General features: G+C 54.6%; 1 long non-coding RNA gene across 7 annotated transcripts; it reads right to left on the bottom strand.

Annotated features, from left to right (window-relative positions):
• Positions 1–1959: 1959 nt before the first annotated feature.
• Positions 1960–23741, bottom strand: LOC118542757 (uncharacterized). Of its 7 annotated transcripts, XR_013448637.1 has the most exons (6): positions 22513–23238; positions 22015–22146; positions 11316–11450; positions 9560–9659; positions 5222–5305; positions 1960–2675 (listed from the first exon to the last, which is right to left on the bottom strand). It is a non-coding gene; the product is annotated as an uncharacterized LOC118542757 (long non-coding RNA). The 7 variants fall into 7 exon arrangements; XR_013448638.1 differs by lacking the exon at positions 5222–5305; XR_004920762.2 differs by lacking the exons at positions 1960–2675; positions 5222–5305; positions 9560–9659; positions 11316–11450 and adding an exon at positions 17812–18023.
• Positions 23742–23752: the final 11 nt, after the last annotated feature.

A 23752-nucleotide genomic window follows, 5' to 3' on the forward strand; every position in this document is an offset into this window, starting at 1 on the left:
ATGCATTCTCTTTCTGGTGAAGGAAGCCTGGAGGTTGGCATTCCCTGCTTGCATGAAATTTGCAGTGGGGCTACTAGCGAGCAGGAATTCCTCCATCCCGCTGTGTGTGGCTTCTGTTCTCCCTCCACAGTGGCTGCCGGAGCTCCAGCCTTCACGTCTGGTCCCGCCCTGTCTTCAAGGAGTCTCCAGAAGCTCTCAGACACCATTCCTGCTTATACACCGTCACCCCAACCTGGTTACCCACCTGCACTGACTCCAAGGGAGTCTGGGAAATGCATCAGTAGCTCAGGTGGGAGAAGTGTCACTGAGAAGAAAGGAAGGATCGATACTGGTTGTGATGTTGTAACATAATAAAAAAACATATGGTTTGGTCTTCATGTCCAGCTCCTAGCCAGAGCTCCTAAAAACTTCGCACTTTCCTAAGTGATGGTGCCAGGAGCATCTTTTGTTCTGGTATTTGGACTTTGACCCCAGTTCCCAGCACAGAGCTCCTTCGAGTCTCCTGGGTTATCAGAACATTTTTTTTTTATTCCAATGAGGTGGCTTTTGGTGGGTCTTGGATAGTCACCAGAAAGACCAAACCTTAATCAGAAGCTTGGGACTTTCAGCCCCATGCCCTATCCTCCAGAGAGGGAAATGGAGTGAATAATTGATCATGCCTGCATGCTGAACCTCCATAAAAAACCCAATAGTATAGTGTTTGGAGCACTTCCAGGTTGGTGAACACATCCACCTGTAGGGAGAAGGGTTAGAGTTACCCCTTCTGAGCCCAACCACCAACCTGGTCTATGACTTTTAAAAAATTTGTTTAGGGCCGCCTGGGTGGCTCAGTCAGTTAAGCGTCTGACTCTTGGCTTCGGCTCAGGTCATGATCTCAGGGTCGTGAGATCAAACCCCACGTGAGGCTCTGCACTGGGCATGGAGTCTGCTTTAAAGATGCTCTCCCTCTCCCTCTGCCCCTCCTCTCTCTCTCAAAAAAAAATAAAAATTAAAAAAATTTAAAATGTATTTAAACCGAGGACTCTGAAATCCTTTATCAAATTGTGCTTTCGGCATGGGAGTCCGACAGAAGGCACTTCCCACCATCTTGCTCCTTCTGCTAACGGGCAGTTGGGCTGTGTTACTCAGCTGTTGGGAAACAATTAAACCTAAATTATTTGTTGCCCTTTTATTCAGGAAGAGCCTATGAAATATGAATTCTAACGGCAAAGTTTTGATCATCAAAGCTGTTCACTTTCAGCAAATTTTCAGGTCTCAACAGACCTCCTTCATTATGGGATGGCCTGCTTCTGACACCCATTCTCATCTCAACTGGGCCCATCGGAGGCCCCTCACAGAAACGCACACGATGTGCATGATGAAACGCAGACTTGAGGGGATCAAAGGGAAGAGGAAAGGAATAGCTGCAGAATAATGTTTTTCTCCTGGGTCCCCACTCAGTTGCCATAGCAGGACTCCCACCTGCCTGTGGGGGCTGAGGTCTGTCACGGCCCGAGGACAGTGCCGGGGTGGCCCTCGGCCTCAGAACTGTCACCTGGGCTTCCCACACAGGAGCACCTGAATGCAGTCCCAGAGGGGCTGGAGGGGTGCCAACATGGCCCACACAGAGCTGCCTCGGAGCTGGTGGGGAGGCTGATGGGGCAGCGAGCTCCTTCGTCAGTGCAGATCTGATGAGAATGCCTTCCTAGAGATTATACACGTGGGGGCCAGAATGGCCAATGTCACATAGTAGATTTTATCCTTGCTGAGATGGGACGTTTGTGGAAGATCTACACTCCTCGGCCCTGCCTGCCTCCCCCATCGAACAAGCCCATTCAGTGAACCCCAAGTGTGTTCAAGCTTGAGAGCCACAGCATCTGAGTAGTGACAAGGGTCACTGGAGGTCGGGGAGGCTGCACCTGTTCTAGCTGGGTGACTCAGGCAGTAACAAAGATCAAAGCCAAACTAAACCAGACAAAATACAAGTTAAAACATAATCATTTTATTAGCTTGGGTCATTGAAAACTTCCTAGATCTCCAAACCATGACCCTGGGCCCTCCCTGTGCATCCGCCTCACTCAGGAAGCCCCTCGCAGAGGGCAGCAAGGCAGCCCCGGGCTTGTGTCACCCTTGGAGCTGGTGACCTCTGTCCCCAGACGTGTGTTCACATCAGCCTGGGAGATGGTCTCAGCCTGGACCAGGCATGTGCCCAGAGAGACCAGGGGCTCTGATGGGCCAGGCTCAGCCAGGAGCTGCCCCCATGAGGTGCCCTCAGACCCCGGCAGGTGGCAGGGACAGAAGAAACAGTATCCCAGCAGAGCTCACCCAGGGCTGCAAAGGCCGCAGCTGTTCTCAGCACCGCACATTCTCCGCACAGGAGAATTGGAGGGATTGCTGCTCCCTCGGAGCCCTCGGGCCCCACTGACGGGCCTGGCCACATTCACAGGTCTGCAGGGCACTGGCACTCCCAGGACTCATGGGTCTGAATGGGAGGTGCTGGAGCAAAGACTCTCACACCCCATTCTGTTCTATTGGCTCCTCGGCGGGTGTCCAGTCCCTGCTGGATTTGGGGGTGGGCATCGGGGTGTGGAGGCAGAGACCTCCCACAAGGGGATGTGTTGCTCTTTCTCCTGAAGCCTGCTGGAGAGGTTGCACTGGCAGCCGCTGGAGAAGGATTCGTTGAGCAATCTTTTATTCTGCAAAGTAAAAATAAAAAGCCCAGGTCCCTGTTTACAGGAAGGTAAAGAAATCATAGTTATCAAAGGCAGCAAAGTAGTCATTTAGTTCGATACGAGGTGTATACTTAAAGTGTCTGAATGTTTCCCGCCGGAAGCATTTTCAAAGGCATTTCTCCCCGCTGCTGATTCTGTTGGCCAGCCACCCAAGTAGCTAACACCCACCTTGGAGGAGGGTCCGGAGGGACGGTCCACAAGGACGCGGGAGTAGGAGAGCTTCGAACCACCCGTACGGGAGCGAGGAGGCGTGGCCTCCGCTGGCAGCAGTGCGTGCTGGCGGCCGTCCCCGTGGGCCAGCTCGGGCCCCCCCAGCACTGGGTTTCATCAGCAGGCACCTCGACCCTCTGGGAGGCAGATTCCCGGGGCTCAGGGAGTGAATCTGTCACCGGCCCAACGTTCTCACTGCACTGCCGCCCACACGGCCCCTTCCCACGAGGCCTGAGCCGTTTGCAAGGACCCTGTGCTGTGTGCTCTGAACACACACTGTTGCCAATGGGGTTTCTTGGACGCCGTGCGCCCCTCATTTACAGTGCCTTCGATTCATGGGATCCTGGCAGCCAGGGCTCCAAGGCAAAGCTGGGTGAACCACCAGCTCCTCATCAGCGAACTGAGCAATCAGCTCTCAGCCTAATGGAACCTAACTGGGTCCCGACAGCAGGTTTTCTTAGAGGAAGCTGTGCTCCCTCTGCCTCCTCGCCGTTAGAGATGATGATGTTCTCCCAGCTCTGAGGTTAATTTGTGGAGGACTCTAGGCTCTGGAGCCTGAGCACATGTAGACAGCAGTTGTCTGGAGGTTCATCCTACGGCTGGACGACCTTGTGCCCCAGACAGAGCCCCCCCTCTAAGGGACTAGAGATATTGCTTCTGGCCATTTGCCACATGCCTCTTAGGACCCCCTGCCCCCATCTGCCCTCCACCTCTGACCCGCCCTCTTACAGGACATGGGCTGAAGGCAGGAGACGTGGGGAGTTTGCTCACTCGGTGCTGGCCTGCCCATCAGCAGCACCCCAAGCAGGGGCTCCCACCCCCCAGAGTCAGGGACATGGGCTGCAGGCAGGAGACATGGGGAGTTTGCTGTCCATCAGCAGCGACCCCACGGGGCAGCGCTTCACTCCCGACTGCACTGCAAACACCAGTAGGGTTTGACACTTCCCTGGTCCCGGCAGTCGGACCATGTGGACCAGATCCAGGGGGTCTCTGTGACTGGCCGCCCTTGCACCAGGCCTGTGGGGCAGGTGGACACGTCCTGGCCTGGAGCACAGAGCCAGGGTGGGCAGAAGGAACGAGTCGTAGAGTGCCTCCCCATGGCCTTGGTTGTCACCCGCCCCGATCCTGCTGTCCACAGCTGTGCAGGAGCACCCCTCAGTGTGGCCACGTGTGAAGCCCACAGGCCCCGCACAAGCCCTGAGTGGCTGACAAGACAAGCAGACGTCGCAGAGACCTGGCCTGTGCTGGGGGGCCGGCCTGAGGCTCACAGGGTGAGTGGTTGAGGAGGTGGGGACTGGGGGGTGTGCTGGCCTCTAATTTGGCACGCACTGGAGGATTTCCTCTCTATAGGCTGTGGAGGCAATAATGCCACTGAGGAAATGACCCACATTAAGCAGCTTCTGTGAAAGCATGGAACGCTTCCTCACAGGTCTGCGGGTTAGCATGAGTTTGGGGGTGCGGGCGTGTGCTTGGGTCTGGGTCTGCTCTATGTGTCTCTCATTCTTCTGGGTCAGTGGTGGCAGCAGAAGCTCAAGAAGAGAAACCCAACCCCTCAAGCACGTTGCAGGGCTGGCTGACATCACACCCACCAAACTCCCACTGAAAGACAGGGTCCTGCCATGGAGGCCAAGGGCAGGAGTGGTGCCCTGGTCTGGGCAGCTGTGAGCCTCACCTCCGTGCCTGCTGCAGTCGTGTCCACGGAGGAGCTGGGGTGTTGGTGAACACACCCTGCATGAGACCCTGCGTTCCCAGATCTCTGCCTCCAAGGTTGAGTTCAGACTCCCTGAAGGAATGCACAGCCCCCACTAGCTCCAGGGTCCTGCACAACGTATTCTACCAACCCCAACATCAGCCCCGGCTCGGCACTTCTATACATTTGTGCTGACAGATACCACGTCTCCTTCCATCTCCACCTGGAAATGTTCTACTAACCCTTCAGGCTGGGTTAAATCAGCAAAGTGTGTTTGGGGAGGGCCTCATCCTGAGCTCCAGCCCTCCTGGCAGACACGCTGGGAGGAAGGTCCCGTGGGAGGGTGCTGAGTTCCAGTCCCTGGGCGGGGGAGGGGGAAGTTCTAACAGAAAGGCATGGAGTAGGTGGTCTGGGGACTCCTGCCCTGAGGCTTCACACCTGCCTGACTCTGTGTAGGAAGGAGGGTGGGGAAAGTGGGTTCCAGTGGTCAAGGGATCTTCCCATTGGGCTCCTGCCCAGGGGTCAGAGGCTGTTCTGCTCCTGGGCAGGAACCAGAGCCCAGGTGAAGGGGACCACACTCAGGGGTTTGGGTTCCATCCCAGCCACTCACCAGACTCTGCCAGCCCTGAGGACAGAGAGTTCCCCCTCTCAGGGACCAGGTCAGGTAGAGAAACAATATCTACATCCACTGATGCTGAGGAGGGAAAACAGAATCGGCATTTATGAGCACTTACTGTATGCTTGATTCTATCCTGGGTAACAACACAGTCCAGGCTCTGACGCATACCCGCCCTATGACCCTGGAAAAGCCATCTTAGTTTCCCTAAGCCTCTGTCTGCTCATTCCTAAAATGGGCAGAATAGTCCTTCCTGGCGGGGTGATTGGGAGCATGACATGAGACAGTCCCTCTCTGGATCCAGCTTGGCAAGCCCAGCCCACAGAAGCAACGCTGCAACATTTAGAGCCCACCGCATCCCCAAGAGTCCTCAAGAATCTCTCTGGAATTATGCCTCCTGACCAAACAGGAAGTTAAACAACCATAGACTGAGAGAGCCTGCCCCCACCCAGGCACCGAGGTCAAGGTGAGGCAGCTGCCAAGACGGCTCTTCTGGGGGCATCTACATTTGGTGCCCATATGTGCTGGGCCTTGCCGCCCTGCCTTGGAGAGACTAGGCTCTGCTCCCTCCCAGAGTCCAAGGCAAGTCTCCAGAGTCTGGTTGCTGCCAACGTTGTGGGTGGGAGCTCCTGGTCCTGTGTCGTGGCCTGGCCAGGCCGCACATTGTCCGTTATCAGGCCTGTCTTGCCAGAGAAAGTGCTCAAGGCCCGACCAGCCAGCCCTCCCAAAGCAGGGTCCACTTGGAGCGACTGCCCATGTCGTCAGACAGGTGTGCCCAATGTGAAGGCATGGCTGGCACCCGGCGAGGTCGGGGTCTCTAATGGGTCCCTTAGATCCTGCAGAGGTGTAGGGGCATCCCTGGCACCACCAGAAGGGGGTGAGGAGAGGCCTGGGGGGGATTCGGAGCCCCCACCCTTGGCAACCCCCTAGTAACTCCGTTGTGATGTTTTATCTGCTTTTATTTAAAAATCCATTAAAAACAGAATATAAAATCACTGAATCTAAAACACTTTAACAATCCAGAGGATTATTTCAAAGGGAAAATAGACTTGAGTTGCCCCCTGCCTTAGGGGGAGACCCTGCCTGTGAAGTCTTTAAATGGAGCCTTGTTGAAAGCAAGAACCCTTAAGTCAGTCCAGCCTTCTCCTGACGCCCAAGAGAATAGGTGTGCCTGTCCCCTCGCTGCTCCTGCCGCCCCTTCCCCCAGAGCACCCAGGCTGTGTGGGGGGAACCTGTGCATTAGGCAGTCATCAGATGCCTCCTGTCGAGGGCTGCAATTTCCTCATTGTGTGGGCTCCAGCCTGGCTTTTAATAGCACCCACACCATTACCAGGAGGAGGAAATGGGCCCACTTACTCTGTGCGGATAAGAATTCCATTAATGTTCTAAGAATTCCATTAACGTTCGCTCTGACCTTTGCTAATTCCAGCATCATTAGTAGTGCATACGTTTCAAAATCTCCTTAATGCCAAAAAGCAGTAATGGGTGTCTGCTATGCTTGCTTAATGAGCCATAAAATGAACCAGTGGGTGATGTGTTTCTTGCCAGCAAGCCCCTGGTTAAGTAATGGCCAGGCCGGTGGAATGAGGCTATGCATCTTGTCACCACACAACAGCTCAAGGCACTGGCTTTCCTAATCACAATTGATTAAAAGGTAAAAATATTTATATGCACACATCTTATTTTCCATTATCTTAAAATTTTTTTCTCAGTAATTAGTTTCTCCATCATCATTTTGAGAGAATGTTAACATCATTGATCTTTGTTTCTTGAATTATGATAAATCCTCATGGGAGGATCCCCCAGAGGCTGGGCCTTCCTCCCCAGGACTGCCTCCCACCTCTTTCCCCGAGGCCCTAACTCCCACTGTCAGCTTCCCTGCTCAGACCTGGCCGTGCTGCCCTCCTGCCAGTCAGGGTCCCGCACACCAGGCCCCCGTCTCTGTGTTCACAAAACCTGTATCTTCTTGTTAAGGAAGAATGTGAGAAAAACACACACCCTGAAGTCTGTTACTCTACCATTTTTTTTTTTTTTTTACATTTGCTCACATCAAATAACATGTTTAGTATGTGGAGACATTTTAAGTGGTTTCTGTCTTAGTGCACATATAACACTGCTTTAACATATAATTGGCACTATTTTCTCAAGATCTAAGTCATTTTGAAAACTATTATTGTAAACAATTGCATCATATTCCAATAACCCCCTAAGTCAAATTCACCTTCCATCCCTCGAACGCTGAAATACTCTTTTTCCCCTGATATATATCCTTCAACAGGTAATGCCACATGTATCTTTAAGAAGGGAAGTCTGCCTTTTTGTTGCTATTGTTATGTGTTTGTCTGCTTGTTTCTTCAGTTGAGTCATTTCTTTGTGGGGTCAGTGGTTATGAAGAGCTTTATGGGTCTAGCTTTTCAAAAAGGTGGTGCCGATCTGCAGGGCGGGATCCCTCAGGACGGAGCCAAGTGACAGGCCCTAGAACAGGCTCTGGGCTCAGATGGGTCCCCTCCCCTTTGCTCTCACGCCTGTGTTTTATGAACTCCTCCCAGGCACCAGTGCAGCCCCTCCCCTTTGCATGGCCAGGACCCAGGGACTTGCTTCCAACGATGGCTGGCTCTTCCTCGAGATTGGGTGGTAAAGGCTGTCCCTCCTGTGCCTTTCTCTCTCCCCCCTTCACCCTCGGCTTGCTCCCTCTGGCGAAGCCCCCATCCTGTTGTGAGCTGCTGATAGAGACCCACGTCCAGGGAACTGAGGGCAGCATCTCCAGGGCCCTGGGGCTCCCACGGAGGCACTGAACTTTCAGCATGAGGCATAACCTCCTCCAGAGGCCAAGCTGTGGCCAGGCCGGGGTTGGGGCTGGTCTGTCTTCCCGGACCGGAGGCCTGCAGGGGGAATCCTGATGGGGCACCCCCCTCCCACTTCAAGGCCCCCGTCAGGAGCCACATTCGGATGGTACCTTGATCCCAGACAGAGGCAGCATTGGAGACACTTCCTCTGGGCTACTCAGCCCTGGCTTCATTCTGTAAGCAGAGCCTGAGCACTCCCACCTCCCCTGTCAGGCTGGTGTGAGGGGATAAGTGAGTCTCAGAGAGCCAGCACACAGTAGGAGCTCAATACATGTCAGCCACCAGCCTCCCCAGCCCATGCATTTATCCCCTGTCCTTCCTGGCTGGGTGATTGGGAGCATGACATGAGATACATGTCAGCACGCCCCTCTTCCCCATCAGACTGTGGACACCTATCCACTCTCCTGGCACCTTGCGGGCACTTGGAGATGCCTGTTCAGTTAACAAAGGGGTGTGTGGACCAGAGGGTCAATCAAAGGCCTCCATGTAAGGGCAAGGCCACCGTCCGCCCCAGAGGACTGTTTCCAAGGGTCAGGGCTGGGAGGCCACAGTGTAGCCAAAGGCGCGGGGAGCGGGCGGGTCTGGGGACCACCAGAGGTTTTGCCTACTGTCTGCTCACAGCGTCTCCTCTGTTCTCCTTCCAAGGGCCTGAAGCCAGATGATGCACTGGAGATGGAGAGGGGAAGAGAAGTGGGTGTGGACGCTGGGGTGTGCCAGGGCAGGCTCCCTGGGCTTAGCCGCCTCGGACCCGCCGCCCTAAGGCTCCAAGAGGCGAGGCTGAGTCGCTGCGCCTGGGGCTTACTCACCTCAACGTAGCTGCTCCAGGAAAGGCGCCAATGCCCACTCTTCTGGGTAGGGCTGGGGCCTCTCGATCCTTGCAGAGAAGCCCCATCCCCAGGCCTGTGCACAGGCACACACACACCAACACACGCGTGCCCTCGAATATACATGCATGCACGCCTGCATACACACGTGTGTACATGCACATAGGTGTGTGCACACGTGCACAGAAGAGTGCATTCTTCATCCCTTGGCATCTCCCAAAAGGGGTCGTCCTAATTTCCTGCGACAGGACGGTGACGGGCGTGCAGCCTCCGAGGTCTCAGGGTTGCCTGGGAGACGCCCTTCTGTGCAGTTGGGGACCTGCGGGGGACTGCCTATTCTCACCGCTCCCCTGCCCATCAGACCCCCAGAACCTGGGCTCACTCCCTGACTGACTTTGGGCACCTGCCTGCTGGCCTCAGTTTACCCACTTGTGCTGTGAGCAGATGGACCAGAGCATCACTGGGGTCATTTCAGCTCTGGCGGTGGAGGACTCACCCCCATGCTACCCAAATCCTGGCCAGTTTTTCCTGCATCCCTCTGGTTTTCTGACAAAGAGGGGCATGCTAGCACTTGAAATGTTCTCACCTCTTGCTATTTTTGCAAGAGGCCTGAACGCAATTGTTAAAAATAGAAATAATGAGGGAAGGCAGAAGCTTCTGACCTTGAGTCACGAGGCCAGGACAGGTTCCCAGTATCCTTCCCGGCTCGTGATGATAGATGATGGTCGCGCTGCATGTGTCCTTAGCTAATTTATCCTTGGCCTAGAGAGAGAGAAAGTTTTCTGCCTGCTTTTTCTTGGGGGTGGGGGGAGAACTGGAAAGGTGCTTTAGGCCCAGTAGCTTTGCCTGCTCTGTTTTAGGTGCCTGGTAGTGCTGGGAGGAGCTTGTCCCAGGTGCTCTGAGTCATCATGCCACCTGTGCTGGCCAGAAGCCAGCGAGGCCCCACCAGACATCTGGCTGTGTGCCAGGAATGACCCCCCCCATATTCTTGTTCCCTTGAGCTGACCCGCCCCCCTGCAAAGGGACTGTGGAGGCTAGAGATCCTCGAGCACCCTTGCGAGGCTGTGTGTCATTGAAACAAGAGCCAGCCTCCCGGATGTCCCACACAAAGGCTGTGTAGGGCAGGGCCCAGGAGGTGGCGGGACCCCAGGATCTGGCTACTGCAGGCCTGGCATGTCTTGTAGATAAGGGAGAGTTTGCATCTGGAAGGGCCCTTGGCATCTCCTACCCAGGAGGATTCAGAACACCAGCTTCTTTCCACTCTCGCCTCACACACGTGGCTGCCCCTTGCCCCATTCTGTCACCCCTCCCAGACAAAAGGAGCCCCCACACCCCCCCAGGAGCCATAGAGAGAGGCAGGGGGTCTTCAGAGAAGCTGGCATCCACCACCCACAGCACCTGGAACTGAGCTGAGATGCTGTCCCCATCCAGGACTTAAGTCTACACAGATTTAGAGCTCCTTTTTTAAAATCCAGGACACTGCTCAAAGCTCACAGTTGTACCTCTGCCTTAAGGTGCTGAGACAGGGAGAGATTCAGTGAGAAACAAACCAAAGGACTTTCTTGCAAATTGTGGTGTGGAGAAGGGCATGTGGATGTGGCTGGGGGGTGTGGGTCCACATAGGAGGGCAGGCGGGGAACCCTGGCCAGAGTGAGTGCATGGGTGTATTTTGGAGATGAGGTGGGCATGTTTCACTTTTTGCCTTTTACAAATCTGGATCAATCCCAGGAGCTATGGGATGATGGCTGATTGTGCCTGTCTGCTGTGACCAAGAGGACACTTTGGCATGGATGTTCCCCACCGTCCTGCCTCCCTGGGTTTGTGTATTTCAAGAGTCACAGTGTGTTTGCTGCTGAAGTGAGGAGGGTGTGTGTGTGTGTGTGCACAAGTTTATCCACATGTGTGTACACTCACACGTACACATAATGTACACGCGCCCAGGTACAGAGCACATATGCATGTGTGTATCTGAGTGTGCACACACATGTACACCACACGTTTGCCTGTGTGTGCATGTGTGAGCATGGCTGTATGCACCTATATACGTCACATGAGCGCATATGCATGTGTGTGCACATGCAGAGGTGCGTGTCCGTGTGTGCGTGTGGGCCTGCCCAGATACTCAGCTGCACTCTCTGCCCTGAGTCTCGCCACTGGGCTCCCCAGAGCTGACGGTTGGCTGGTAAGTCTCGCTGAGGCCCAGTCCTTGGCTGGCACTCCCTGCTGCCAGGATAGAGCGGCTCTCTTAGTCCTTACTCTACAGGAATTGAACCTCCAATCTGGGATTCTCAGGGTTTCCTCTGGTCAGCCAGGAAGACGACAATAAGGAAAGGCCCCGCCAGGCTTTAACAGTGTTCCAGTGGTGTAGACCAGTGAGAGGGACCCAGGAGTCTCGCTTTAAAAACCGGCATCAGCTACCCAAGATGGACAGGGAGGCAGGTGCCAGGTGGCTTCCGGTAGGCAGGGCTGACATGCAGTCGGCTCCAGTTATCACCGCAGTTCTGACGCTTCCAGAATCAGTGCATGCAGGGCCATTCTGTTAGCACATTCAGGCTCCACAGGAAAGAAAAGGAAGAAAGACATCTACTGATGCCCAAAATAGAAAATCAGTTGAGTCACCCTAGGCCAGAAGCAGGTGGTTAAGTGAAGGAAGAGGCCCCAGGTCCGGAAGGGGCCAGGCGTCTGCAACCTGGCCTCAACGGAGACAGCTCTGCTTTATGCCCGACCAGCCTCACAGTCCTACTGCTTCCGCGGTCATACAGGTGCAAGCACGTGCCACCCGCTTGCCCACACTGAGCCTTCCCCACTCTCCCGAGGCCCCAGCAGTGCCCTGAGCCAGGAGGGCGACACTCCGGTCCTGACGCCTCCCCCACCATCCAGGCCCCGTGCTCTAAGTTACACACAGCCATTTATCTGAGCTCCAGAGGGGCCAAGTCTGACCTGGAAAAGCAAAGCTTCTCACACATACATGGTGCTGGCCTCTTTCTCAGCTGGTGGCCACTCCCTTGGCCTCGGGGGTCCCTGGGAGGCTGCAAGGCTGTGTCTCCCCACCCAACTCAAAGGCTGATCCCACCCAGCCAGAGTCCTTTGGGTGGACTGTGCCAGAAGAAGGAGGGGCAGGACTGACTGACCCCAGCCACGGTGGTCTGCCGTGTGTGAGCCCACCAGGTGTGTGTTCTCAGATCCTGCTCATCAAGTGGGCAGGACGGTGGCAGGTCCAGGCAGGGGTCAACCCCCTTCTATTTTACTGATGGATTTGGACTGTGGATGAGCTGAAACCCTAGTGCATTTCCTACACCACTTCTGCTATGGACTGGATGCTTGTGTCCGCTCCCCCCACCCATTCATATATTGAAACCTGATACCCAGTGGGATGGTGTTAGGAGGTGGGAACTTTGGGGTGATGAGGTCATGGGGTGGAGCCCCGAAGGATGGGATTAGAGCCCTTATAAGAAGAGACCCCAGAGAGCTCTTCTGTCCTTTCGGCCATTCGAAGACACAGATGGCCATCTAGTGTCCAGGAAACAAGTCCTCACCAGACATCAAATATGGGGGTCGGTGCCTTGATCTTGGATGTCCAGCCATCAGCCACCCGAGTGGACTCGGACACCTTCTTAGGCATCCTGCCTGCGGCCGGACCAGCCCATGAGTACCGTGCCGGGTCTGTGCGCAGACCAGGAGCCACAAGAGCTGCAGACGGTATCCACACCTGCAGAGCCGGGTCTCGCCACCTGGTTTACCGACAAAGACCGTGCGGGAAGGCGGAGCTCGGGGCCAGAGGGCGGAAGGAGGATGGACAGTCTGCTTCTTTCACCTTCAGTGATTTTAGTCCGTAAGTGCTTAAAATAACACCAGCCGTATCCCAAATACCAACTTTGTCCCTGGTTCAGCAAGCAGGATTGGGTCCATGGTGCAGGATTGGGTCCATGGTGCGGGGGGGGGGGGCTCTTCCTCCCCCTCTGGTGTCTCCCTGGTGGCGGGCGGGGGGGAGATCCCAAAGGCCAGAGTCCAGTGGTCACCTCTCAGGAAGTCAGGAATGCATGCCCCCAGGTCACACCTGAGCCTCTGCTGCCCCTGCGGTGCTGGCCTGTTGCCTTCCCCAAGCCCCAAGTCAGGCCAGAGCAATTCCAGATCCCTGGGCAGCCTGTCCTGGGCAGGCCACACCCCACTAATCCTGGGGCTCCCCTAAGCCCATCTGCAGAGTGAGGTATGCTGGCAGGGCGGGAGAACCCGACACTGGAGGAGAGCACCTGGACCCGCAGGGGTCAGCTCCGCTTTGGAGCCACTGTGGGCACCCAGGGTGCTTCCAGCCTTTGGCTCCTGCATCTCCACTTTGCATTTTACCATTTGCATAGTCCAAATTGCCAAGGTCTCTGAGAATGTTAAAATCTTTGCACCTGTATTCTCAAAGGAGGGGCCAGCCACACTGAAGAGTGAGTAGTGGGTGGGGGAGACAGACCATGGAAGGAGGCTGCATTTTCCAGGGAGGGGTCAAAGGCAGTCTGGGCACCCCCTGGGGCCCCCGAGGGCTGGGGATAGGGGCTTTCTAAAGGTACCCCATGTCCCCCCAGCATGTCCAAGACTCCTCCTTGGCTCCCAGGAGAAAATAAAGACTGCCCTGAGGGCACCAGCATGGACCATGGTCAGATCCCATCTGGGGGACAGCAGCCTGGAGCAGGCTCTGCTCAGAGGGACGGAAGAGATGTCACCTGGCCACAGGGTGGGGAGGGCAGTCTGGGAAGTTCAGGGTGGCATGCCAGCAGGGGTCCCTGAGGTGTTGACCCTGAGACCCACATAACAAAAGTGCTCCAAAGGAAAATGAACTACCTCAACCCTTGGCTGTCCTCCAGCCTAGGTGCCAGGGACATGGGCTTGGCCCCCAAGTGAGACCCCTTCAAGAAGCTTCTGGACACCCCCCACACATCTGTCCCAATCCCTATTTCTACTGCAGTCCGTCTACCTCCCTGCTTCTAGATCATCTTCATCCTGCAGCTTGTCCTGCCTCGCTCGCCCTGGCTGAGGCTCCTGAGTCTTTTTCTCTATTCCTTAACCCAGCAGTACAGTGTGGGCCCTGGAAGCTGGCCCCTCTCAGGGGGCCGAGCTCTCCTTTAAGCCTTTGATCGAGGAGCTGAAGCTGAATTTTGGGGTATTCAAGTCATTCCTCTTTGGACCAAATGCAGTGATTTCCCTGGACTGAGAAATCTTTTTAAATCCTGTTGCAGTGCCAGGAGGCTCAGGAACAGATCTGAGCCACAGTTACAGGATCCCTGGGAGACAGGCACCCATCCAGCAGGGGCCCAGGGGAGAGACGGAGGAGAATGGGGTTTTTGGCCTTGGCCACTAGACACAGGTCTGAATTGGAGGAGCTCAACAAACACTGATTTTTGTCTTCTGGAAAAGAGAACAGGTTGGCCAGGGAGGTCCACACAGGTGGCCATGGGGCAGAGGATGGAGGAGAAAGGACAAAGGCTTCGGTGCGGGGCCCTCAGGGTGGGGGGCAACCAATCCCTGTGGAGACTGGCCTGAGCCAGGGCTGTGCCCAGATACAGGGGCACCAACAGTTGCTTTTGCTGCAGTGACGTGACCGGCAGGAAAACAGAGTGGGAAATGAACCTCAGTCAGTGTGGTCCAGGGACCCCTACTCAAGGCCAGACCTGCAGGCTGTGCCCGCGGCACCCGCTCAGGTGCCCACGGCCACAGGGCCTCGCCACGGCCCTATCACCATAAGCGACAATGCAGAGGTGTGATAAAAGCCATCTGTCATTCATAAACTGCGACGTCGCCTTTTTGCAAAGCCATAAGCCATGCTGGGGCTCAGCCAAGAAATGGCCTATAAAATCCTGAGTAATGACCTCAAAGCATACTTTCCAATATAAACAATATTCTAGGCAGCTGTTTCTAGGATTTATCTGTGTGCAGTAATTTTATACCCAAAACGATTACCGGGCTCAGTGTCTGATGCCCCTCTTCAGCAGCACCCCTCCCCCCCATTAACAGCAGTAAAGCATCTAGAACGTGTTCCACAGTCCTGGGAGCACAGGATCCTGTTCCCTGGGTGACAAGTGGCAGCGTGTGCTCATGTGCCGTGCCCTTTGCCATCGGATGCATCGGCACGCAGGGGCCTGGGGGAAATGCTGGCTGTCTTTGGGATCTCCAAGTTACCAGGGAGGAGGAGCTCAGCCTTGTCCTGAAACTGTTTCTATGGTAACGCAAGAACAGCAGGTTTCGTCTGGGTTGGACGAGGGCAGGCATCCTCCCTGGCAAGGGCTGTAGGGGACCCTTCTGACCACATGCCCCGGGGCAGAGCCTGAAGTGTGCAGAGGACAGGGAGCCTCAGGAGGAGGGGCCTGCCGGAACCTGCTCGGGGCCCCACCTGGGGCTTGCACCCAACAAACAGAGGAGACTTGGAACTTTCATGATTTGGCTGAGGAGGTTGTCAGCACTGGCCATGGGGGTCAAAGCTCCTCTTCACACAACTGCTCCCCCAGGGAGAACTCGACATCCCCACACCGGGCAGGGTATCAGCTTGAGACTTGTGCTCCAGACCTGGAAAATCGAGGGCTCTGTATAAGTTTTGCTGTAATTTAGTTTCTCACTTGAATCTTGCGTTTGCCTCCAAATATCAGAACTTAGTTTTCTAATATCTGCAATTTCATCTCTAATCGGCAAACCTGTAGATTACATTATGCATAAAATAATGTTTGATGAATGCCTTTTAATTTCACAAAATGCCTCTTTCTAAAATTATTCCCCTTGACCCAGGAAAAGACAGAATGATGTCACTGGCAACTTGGAGATAAGAATGTTTTGCAAGTTCTATCAATTTTGGCTTTCTACATTCAGGTTAGGAAACACTGATGGACATCGGAGTGATGTCCTCAATTGTTGAGAGGAAGGAGACAATCTAACTGATAACATGTTCAATTGCTCTGTCCCCGTCCTCCCCCAGACCCTCCCCTTAGCAGGGGCAATGGCCCCAGAAGAATCAGTGGTCCCAAAGCAGCGCCCCAAGTGCCTTGCAGTCGGGATCTGGAGGCATCTGCCTTGTAATGTCTGTGCTGCCTGCCGAGAACCAGAGCTGGGCCAATCCAGCAACAGCATCCAGCCAGTCTAGGACCCACGAAAGCTGCACAAGAGCTTCTGGGAGAGCCCCTACCTGTCTGCACACTCTGCCCAGGTGCCAGTCAACTTCTCCATCTGCCTGCTCACAAGGCCCCTCACGGGAGCCTCCTAAGCTCTCCGGGCAGTGGGGATCTCACACCCCCAGATTCTTATGACTCTGTGTCTACCCGTCTGCTTTCCGTGAGGCCCGAGCCTCTGTGGAACCGAGAACACTGCATGGGCTTCCTTGTGGCTCCCACATGGGTGCACTCAGCTGAAAGTCTTCATTCAGAACAGAGAGCCAGGGGCAGCCACTTGTGTTTCTTGAGAATTTTCTGTGCTATGAACCCTGGCCACTTAGAGCGCTGGCTCCCCACTTGGACACGTGGATTCTACCCTCCAGCACCCTTCCCACAGCCCTGGGAGGAGGAAGGGTACTCCCGTCCACTGTCGCTCAGGGCAGAAGCCAGGCTCAGAAATCCAAGCAATGTTGCGCGCCTCATGAGTGGGACACGACCGCAGCTGGATACAGATCTGGCTAATCTGACCCAGAGCCCTGCCCCTACTGACCCACCAGGGCAAAGAAGAGTGGCTCCAAGTGTACGGACTGACCCACATGGGAACGGAGAACTCTGAGCACCAGCGATGTGTGCACGGCACCAGGTGCTTCCAAGACAGCTGCCGATTGAATCCTTGCCATAAACATCCCTTTCGCAGCAGGGAAACCGAGGCCCCAGAAATGCATCCACATGCTCACCATCACTTTGCCAGCGAGGGATGGACCAAGCTGGACCCAGGTCTGCAGGGCTTCCTGCTCTACCCCCTGGCACCAGCTGTGTCCACAGTCCCCCTCCAACCACCCTGTCCTGGGGCTCAGTCCCCAGCCCCAACGCACATGCAGCTGTGGGAGGGCAGTGTGGGACTCTGCAGGCCTCTGCTTCCTTATAAAGAGTAGTAACAGTACCTGTACTTTGTAAGGGTGATTCGCTATGTGGCCACTCTTGGTGGCCGTCGGCTGGCCCCACCGGCAGCTCCTCTATCCTTCCAGGGGTCCCATCTGGGGTCCCATCTGGACTGGTGATGTGGCCTCCATGGGGGTCTGTCCCCTTATTTTCAAAGGCCAGTGTCTGCAGGGTAAGGACTCCCTCTCACCCCTAAGGCCAGATGTGGTGACCTCTAGGAGCAGGGTTCACTTTGGCCAGAGCAGATGTCAGCCTGGTCCTGGCCCCATTGACCTACCAGGGTTTTCCCAACAGAATCATCCCAGATCCTCAAACACGTCTTCCTTCCTTCCCTTCTTCAGGGGCTGACAATGTGGACTCTGGGATTCTCCACAGGACCATGTGTTACCCGCTAGCATCCTACTGGTCACTAAGCGTGTTTCCCATGACCAAAGGGTGACACACCATGAGAATCTTCTGGGACTAGAACGTGTGCTCTTCCAAGGAGCTGGGGGAAAAGCCCTGGGCCGCCGCCTGCATGTGAACTTGGGTCCTCGCTGGGAGGCGCAGTCTCAGACTGGTCCCTTCATGCTGGTTTTGCCTTGTGGTTAGGAATTACAGCTGCTTTTTGCTTCAATGACACCAAGTGAGTCTGCTGAGGGCAATTTGGTTAACTGTCAGCGAGAACATTTTTATACTTGTAACCTGTAATACTCCAATAACTGGTTTTTAAGAACTACATATTGAGTATCTGAACTATGAGCCACTCTGCCCCTGCAGCTAAGACTGGTGTGTGCTCCGTGCCTCCTGCCCCATGAATCTCTACATTCCCTCTGTTTTCCATCAAAGAAAGTGTGATTATTTTATAAATTCTAGGGCATCGTTTTATCATATACGATTATGACTGCAAATTCACTTTCCTCCACAATTCAGTAGACACAAGGTATTGTCATGGCCTCTCAAGAATGCCTTGCTGGGTTGAGTTGCTTCCTTCTGTAGACGGTGGTGGGAAGCTCGGGTCTGGCCCTGCCTGGCTCAGAGCAGGGATGTGGACACACAGTGAAACTTTTCATCATGTTCCTTCCTAGGTGGATGAAAATAAAGTGATGTGACTAAACCTATGGCATGGAAATGGAAATTCAGACCTCACATAAATGACGTCAGGTGGCAACAGGCAGAACAAGGAAGCAGGGTGAGGGGTGGCAAGTAAGGGCATGAAGATCTAAAAGAAATGAGGGAGCAAGCCCACAGACATCTGGGCAAAGAATCCTTCAACAGCACATGCAAAGGCCCTGGGGTATACACCTGCTTGTCTAGGAAGTAGAGGAGAGAGAAGTATAAGACAAGTCAGAGAGTGGGGTAGAGGCAGGTCCTGGATGGCCTTGCAGGCCATGGGCAGTGCTTTGGATGGAGAGTAACTGAAGGACTTTGGGCGAAAACTGACCTGTTCTATTTGTCTTAATAAGATCGCTCTGATGTCCTGTGCAGCATGCAGTGGGGGTGGGGAGGGCAGGGCAAGGACGAAAGCCAGGAAAACCAGGGAAGAGGATGTCCCAACAGTCCAGGCAATTGACGCCAGCTTCAATCAGCAGTGGAGGTGGTAAGGACATGTTTTGAAAACTGCATTAACAGGATTTATGTCTGGGATGATTCCAAGATTTCTTGGCCCAGGCAAATATTTGACCAGTAGGAGTGTTGGGGTGGTGGGGGGCGGCTGGGGGCTGAGGGCAGATGTTGGTCTTGGGCATGCTGGGTTTGAGATTTTCATTGGTAATCCAAGCAGAAAAAGCCAGTTGGGCATTCGTTCTGCAGACATGGAGTGGGAGTGCACCGAAGACATTTAGTGGGACTGGAGGAGACACCAGGGGTGCATGGAGACAGGGGTTCCGGGACTGAGCTCGTGTCTCCAGGTGCAGGAGCCAGGCAATTGGACTGCTCAATGAGGGCGGCAGAGAAGGAGCAGTGGTGGTAGGAGGGGACTGGGATCTGCTCAGTGGTTGGGATATTAGGGCTGGAGCAGGGGAGATGGGGGAAAAAGGAGCCTGGAAGTCCCAAGCCCATGAGAACATGGCCACATGTGTGTTTCAGAAGCACTCCTTCATTGAACGGAGTGTTTATAACAAACCTCTGGTGAATGGGATGGAGCAGCAAGTTCCACAGGCACCCCAGTCAAAGCGATGCAATTTCCTACTCTTTGTGGTTTGCCGGGCATTTTAACAATGCTAAGTGCTGAATTTTACAAAGTGGATTTTCAGCACCTATCGAATGATCAGAGGATTTTCTCCTTCATCTGTGAAGTGCTCGCTGCTTAGAGGTGGGATGGCCTTATCTGGGGGACACCAGCGTCAGGATTGTCTGAAATGGCCAGTGACTCTCCACCCTTTTCCTCCACTTTGGAGCAATTTCTGTAACATGCCAGGTGTCTGTTCCTCAAGTGTCTGATAAAGGGCAGGCAACACGGGCCTGACTTCTGTGTTTAGGGATAAATATTTGATCATTTTTCAACTTCTCCTACGATGATTGGTCTAGCCCCATTTTCTAGACCTTTGTTTGAGCTTTTCTTTAAAAACACCTCTTTGGTTTGCATCATCAAGCTGATATCATGGCACCATCTCATCAGGGACTTTCAAGCCTGTCCCCCTCCCAGCCCTGCGCCTCACTCCAGAGCCCTCATCTGCATGCCCTTCTGTCCCTCACTCTGGCCTCACCGCTCACTGGCTCTCCCACTGGCCTTTTCCATCTTCTTAGCTACCTCCAGCACTGCTTACTTTCTAATGCATTTGGTTTTGGTTTGTTCTGCGTTAATTCATCCCTTCTTTATTTGGGATTTTTAAAATTGCTCTTCTTTTAGTTTCTTGGACTGAAAACTCAGTTCATGTACATGTGGTCATTATTGTGTTCTAGTGAGTGGGGTCATCACCCCAACTTCCCTCTGAGCGCCCCTTTGGTGGCCTCCTGAACGTTTTATTTTTTTTTTTATTTTTTATTTTTTTTTTTTTTAAAGATTTTATTTATTTATTTGAGAGAGAGAGAATGAGAGACAGAGAGCATGAGAGGGAGGAGGGTCAGAGGGAGAAGCAGACTCCCTGCCGAGCAGGGAGCCCGATGCGGGACTCGATCCCGGGACTCCAGGATCATGACCTGAGCCGAAGGCAGTCGCTTAACCAACTGAGCCACCCAGGCGCCCCTGAACGTTTTAATGGGTGCTGTTCTCATTTGCTTTCATTTTTAAATAGTGTGTAATTTCCCTTCTGGTTTCCGTGATGACCTCCAAATTATATATACGAGTTTTTATTTGTGGTATTAATTTCCAGGTAGAAATATTTTTAAAGCTTAGCTCTTGTTTTTATTAAACTGCGTTGTGTTCAATGAACAGACTGCAGATCACGTATGCATGTGTTTCTGCACGAATGTGTATATGCACACACAGTGAACAGACTGCAGATTGGCCGCCTTTGCAATTTCTTAACATTACCCTTATGGTCAAAAGATGGTCAGTTTTGCGGCTCTTTGTGAATGATAGAATATAAATCATGTATTTGAGCAATCCAAAATGTCCAAAATAAAGTCAAGCTTTTTATTGTTTTATTTGTTCATTTTTGGCTTTTTGACCAGTTGCTTTAAATTAGAACAAAGAAGCTCTATTTTCCAATGACCCCTCAGGCTATGGCCTTGTGGCTGAGGAATGAATGAGCCAGAGGTCCCACCTTGTCCACTGAATGCTTCCCCACTCCCCCTGTTCCAAGTCACCCCGGGAGTCCCTCAAAGCCAGCACAGAGGACAGTGGTCTCAACTCACCTTCTCCTGGGGGGCCATCTCTCCTGGGTAAGGTCTGCTGGCCAGGCCCGTTACCCCATCACCCCTGCTCGCCGAGTCCAGTTCCACTTTCTCTGGTGCCAGCAGACAGGGGTTAAAAGTGCATACCCCATGATGCCTGGACACAGGTGCCGGGTGAAGACCAGGACCTGCTCCTCCTCCCTGCTGTCTGTCCGCCCCCAGCTCCCAGAAGAGCCTGTGGTCAAGGCTGGCCTGTGGTAAACCGCCACAGAAGCCTCCCTGCTGGGTCCTGGATGAGTAATCCTTGGGAAAACATCGAAGGGTCTGAAAGATGTAGGTGCCAGGACTTGGTGGGTGGGTCCCTCTGGGCCTCCCTCCTGGGCCCTTCTGGAATGTTCTCCAGCCATTTGGCCAGGAAAACCAGTCATCTTCCGCTGATAGGCCTGCGGCTCCCAGGACAGTCTTCCTCCAGCAGCTCTGCCTCCTCACCCGGTTATGCAAACCCGAAGTGTCTTCCCCACCCTCACCCTTGTGGTGCGGGTTCCACGTCACAGATGACCGCTGTCCTGGCTCCTCCATCCCTCACTCAACAGTCACCATTATGCATCTCCTACACTTCCACTCTTCCTGGGCCTCACCTCCGGTCACCTAAAGGAGCCCTGTATTAATGGCGGCTTCTCAGCCAGGCCAGCTGGTGGCTTCGCACACCCAGGGCAGGTTTAGGGTGAGAGGCTCGCCTCCGCTGTGCTTTAACCAGGACTGAGGAGTGACTGGCAGACTTCTCTGCTGCCCTAAGCACTTTAGAGCAAGTGGCGCCTCCCCATGCTGCCTGTCCCCAGGGACCCAGCCACAGAGAACCCAAAGACCTTACATCTACATCGGGTACCCAGGCTGCTTGCTCCCTCTCTGCCTGGAAAATCCCTCCCTCCACCATCCACCAGGGAATGCCGTCCCCACCACTGCAGCCCACTGTTTTTTTTGTGATTTCCATGGATGAATGGATTGAACCAAATCAAATTACTCCTCAGAGCAAAGTGTAAAGGGACCCGGCAGAAAAACCTGGCCAAGGGTTTTCGTGCTCCGTCCCTGTAGCATGTGCTCTTTTCAAAGGCCATTTCCTGTGTGTACCTAAGCCTGCTAAGGCCTGACCCCGAGTTGGATGGTGGCTTGTGGTCTGCTCTGAGCACCTGCTCTGCACCAGGGCAGAGCTGTGAACAAGGCATGGTGGGAGGCTCCTACATAGTGGGGCATATGCATTTTAGGGGAGTCAAGCCATAAACAAGAACAGAAGATGTTACCTTCAGATAGTGGCGGGTGTTGCTAGGAAAATAGAGTAGTCAGACATTGAGGAAAGGGGGTGAGGATACTTCGAAACCATCTGGTCAGCGAGACAATGCCTCTTCAAGGTGATAGTTGAGGTGAACCAAGACCTAGGCAAGAGAGCCATCCAGTGGTGAACAGGAGTCCAACTAACACCTCAGATCCCCAAAGAATCCATCAGGGGAGGGGCATGAATAAGTGCCCTGTGAGCCCCAGTGAGGCCCCCTACATGATATCTACAGTTCATGGGGTCAGGTCACCCCATGGCCACCCTGAGGTGGAAATTAATTACCTCTCTGGGTAACCTTGCCCAAAGTTACCTCTTCTGCACACAAATGGTGCAGTGTGGGAGGGAGGGGAGCTCCATCTCCAGGTCAGACCCACCTTCACACCCTGCCCCCTCCAACCTCCAGCTCCAACTCCAGAAGGGCTGAGTGACCATTTCACTTACTTCCAATGACTTCAGAGACACTTACTTCACTGACCAGCTGGGCTGGGACTCCTCTCCTTCACCAAGCATCTAGTGGGTGCCTACTGCATGTTCGGGCCTGGGCCAGACATGGAGATTCAATGATGAGTCTCAGGGATGAAGTACCCTGAATTCAGGTAAGAGGAAATTGAAGTCCAGAGAGGGCAGTGAGATGCCCAGGCAGCACAGCAAGTGGACATGAAAGCAGGGGCTCCTTCCTTGGCCCCCCACCAGAGACTGCTTCCCCTCTCAGTAGTGCCAGGGGCTGAAAACAATTTGCAGGGCCTGGAGGGCATGGGGCAGACAGCCTGTTTGCTTGGCGACGGATATGTTTGGACTGCCTTCCCCCGCCAGGTTCACTTAACCCTTCTCACCAGGACTTTAGACTGACGTCCACATTAATATTCCCTATTGGGGGCTGGGGGCCCAGAAGTTGTGTGGGCCCAAAAGACGGAAGAGGCCACGTAGAAGTGCCACGCCCCTGGGTCTGGATGGCTGATTTTCCGCATCTAGAGAAGCAAATGACACACACACACACACACACACACACACACACACACACAAGCCAGGGAGGTGCGGCCTCCACAAACACCAGGTACCTCTCAGTGCCAAGCGTATCCTGGCACTGGGGCGCCCGCGCCACCAGAGTTAAGGCGCAGGCGTGTCCCCTTGGGGTGGGGTGGGGCCCCAGCCGGGTGCAGGAGCTGCCCTGGCATCCCCTCCGGATTTGCTATTTGGGCGAAATACCGAGCTCCTTTCGTCTCTCCGGCGGCGGCGCCCGGTCGCCCCTTCCTCCCCTCGCCGGCAGCGGGGCGCGCGGGGGGCGTCCCCGAGGCGGGGGCGGGGGGCACAAGGTCGCCGCCCGGCGGGGAGCTCATCCGGCGGCGCAGACGCCCAGCGGCTCCGGGGAGGGATTTGGCCTGGGCTCTGGCCCTCGGCTCATCTGGGGAGGAGCCTGGAGGCTGCAGCTGGCGGCGGCCGGCCCCGGGCAACCGGAGGTCCTACGTACCGCGGCCTGGCCGGAGAGCCCCCCTAGACATCGCCCGCGCGCGCTCCCCGTGCTGCAGGAGCCCGCTCGCCGCGCCCGAGCGCTCCGGCCTTCGTCTCTCGGGTCTCTCCGTCTTCTCTCGGCCACCGAGGGAAGAAGGCGCCCTCTCCTTAGCGGGCCCGGAGCTGCAGAAGCAACGCGGGGCGCGGCCGAGGGGAGGAGAAAGGAGAGGGAGCGGAGTCGGCTCGGGCCTGGCCCT

This window comes from Halichoerus grypus, chromosome 6 (assembly GCF_964656455.1).
Source record: "Halichoerus grypus chromosome 6, mHalGry1.hap1.1, whole genome shotgun sequence".
NCBI classification, from domain to species: Eukaryota; Metazoa; Chordata; class Mammalia; order Carnivora; family Phocidae; genus Halichoerus; species Halichoerus grypus.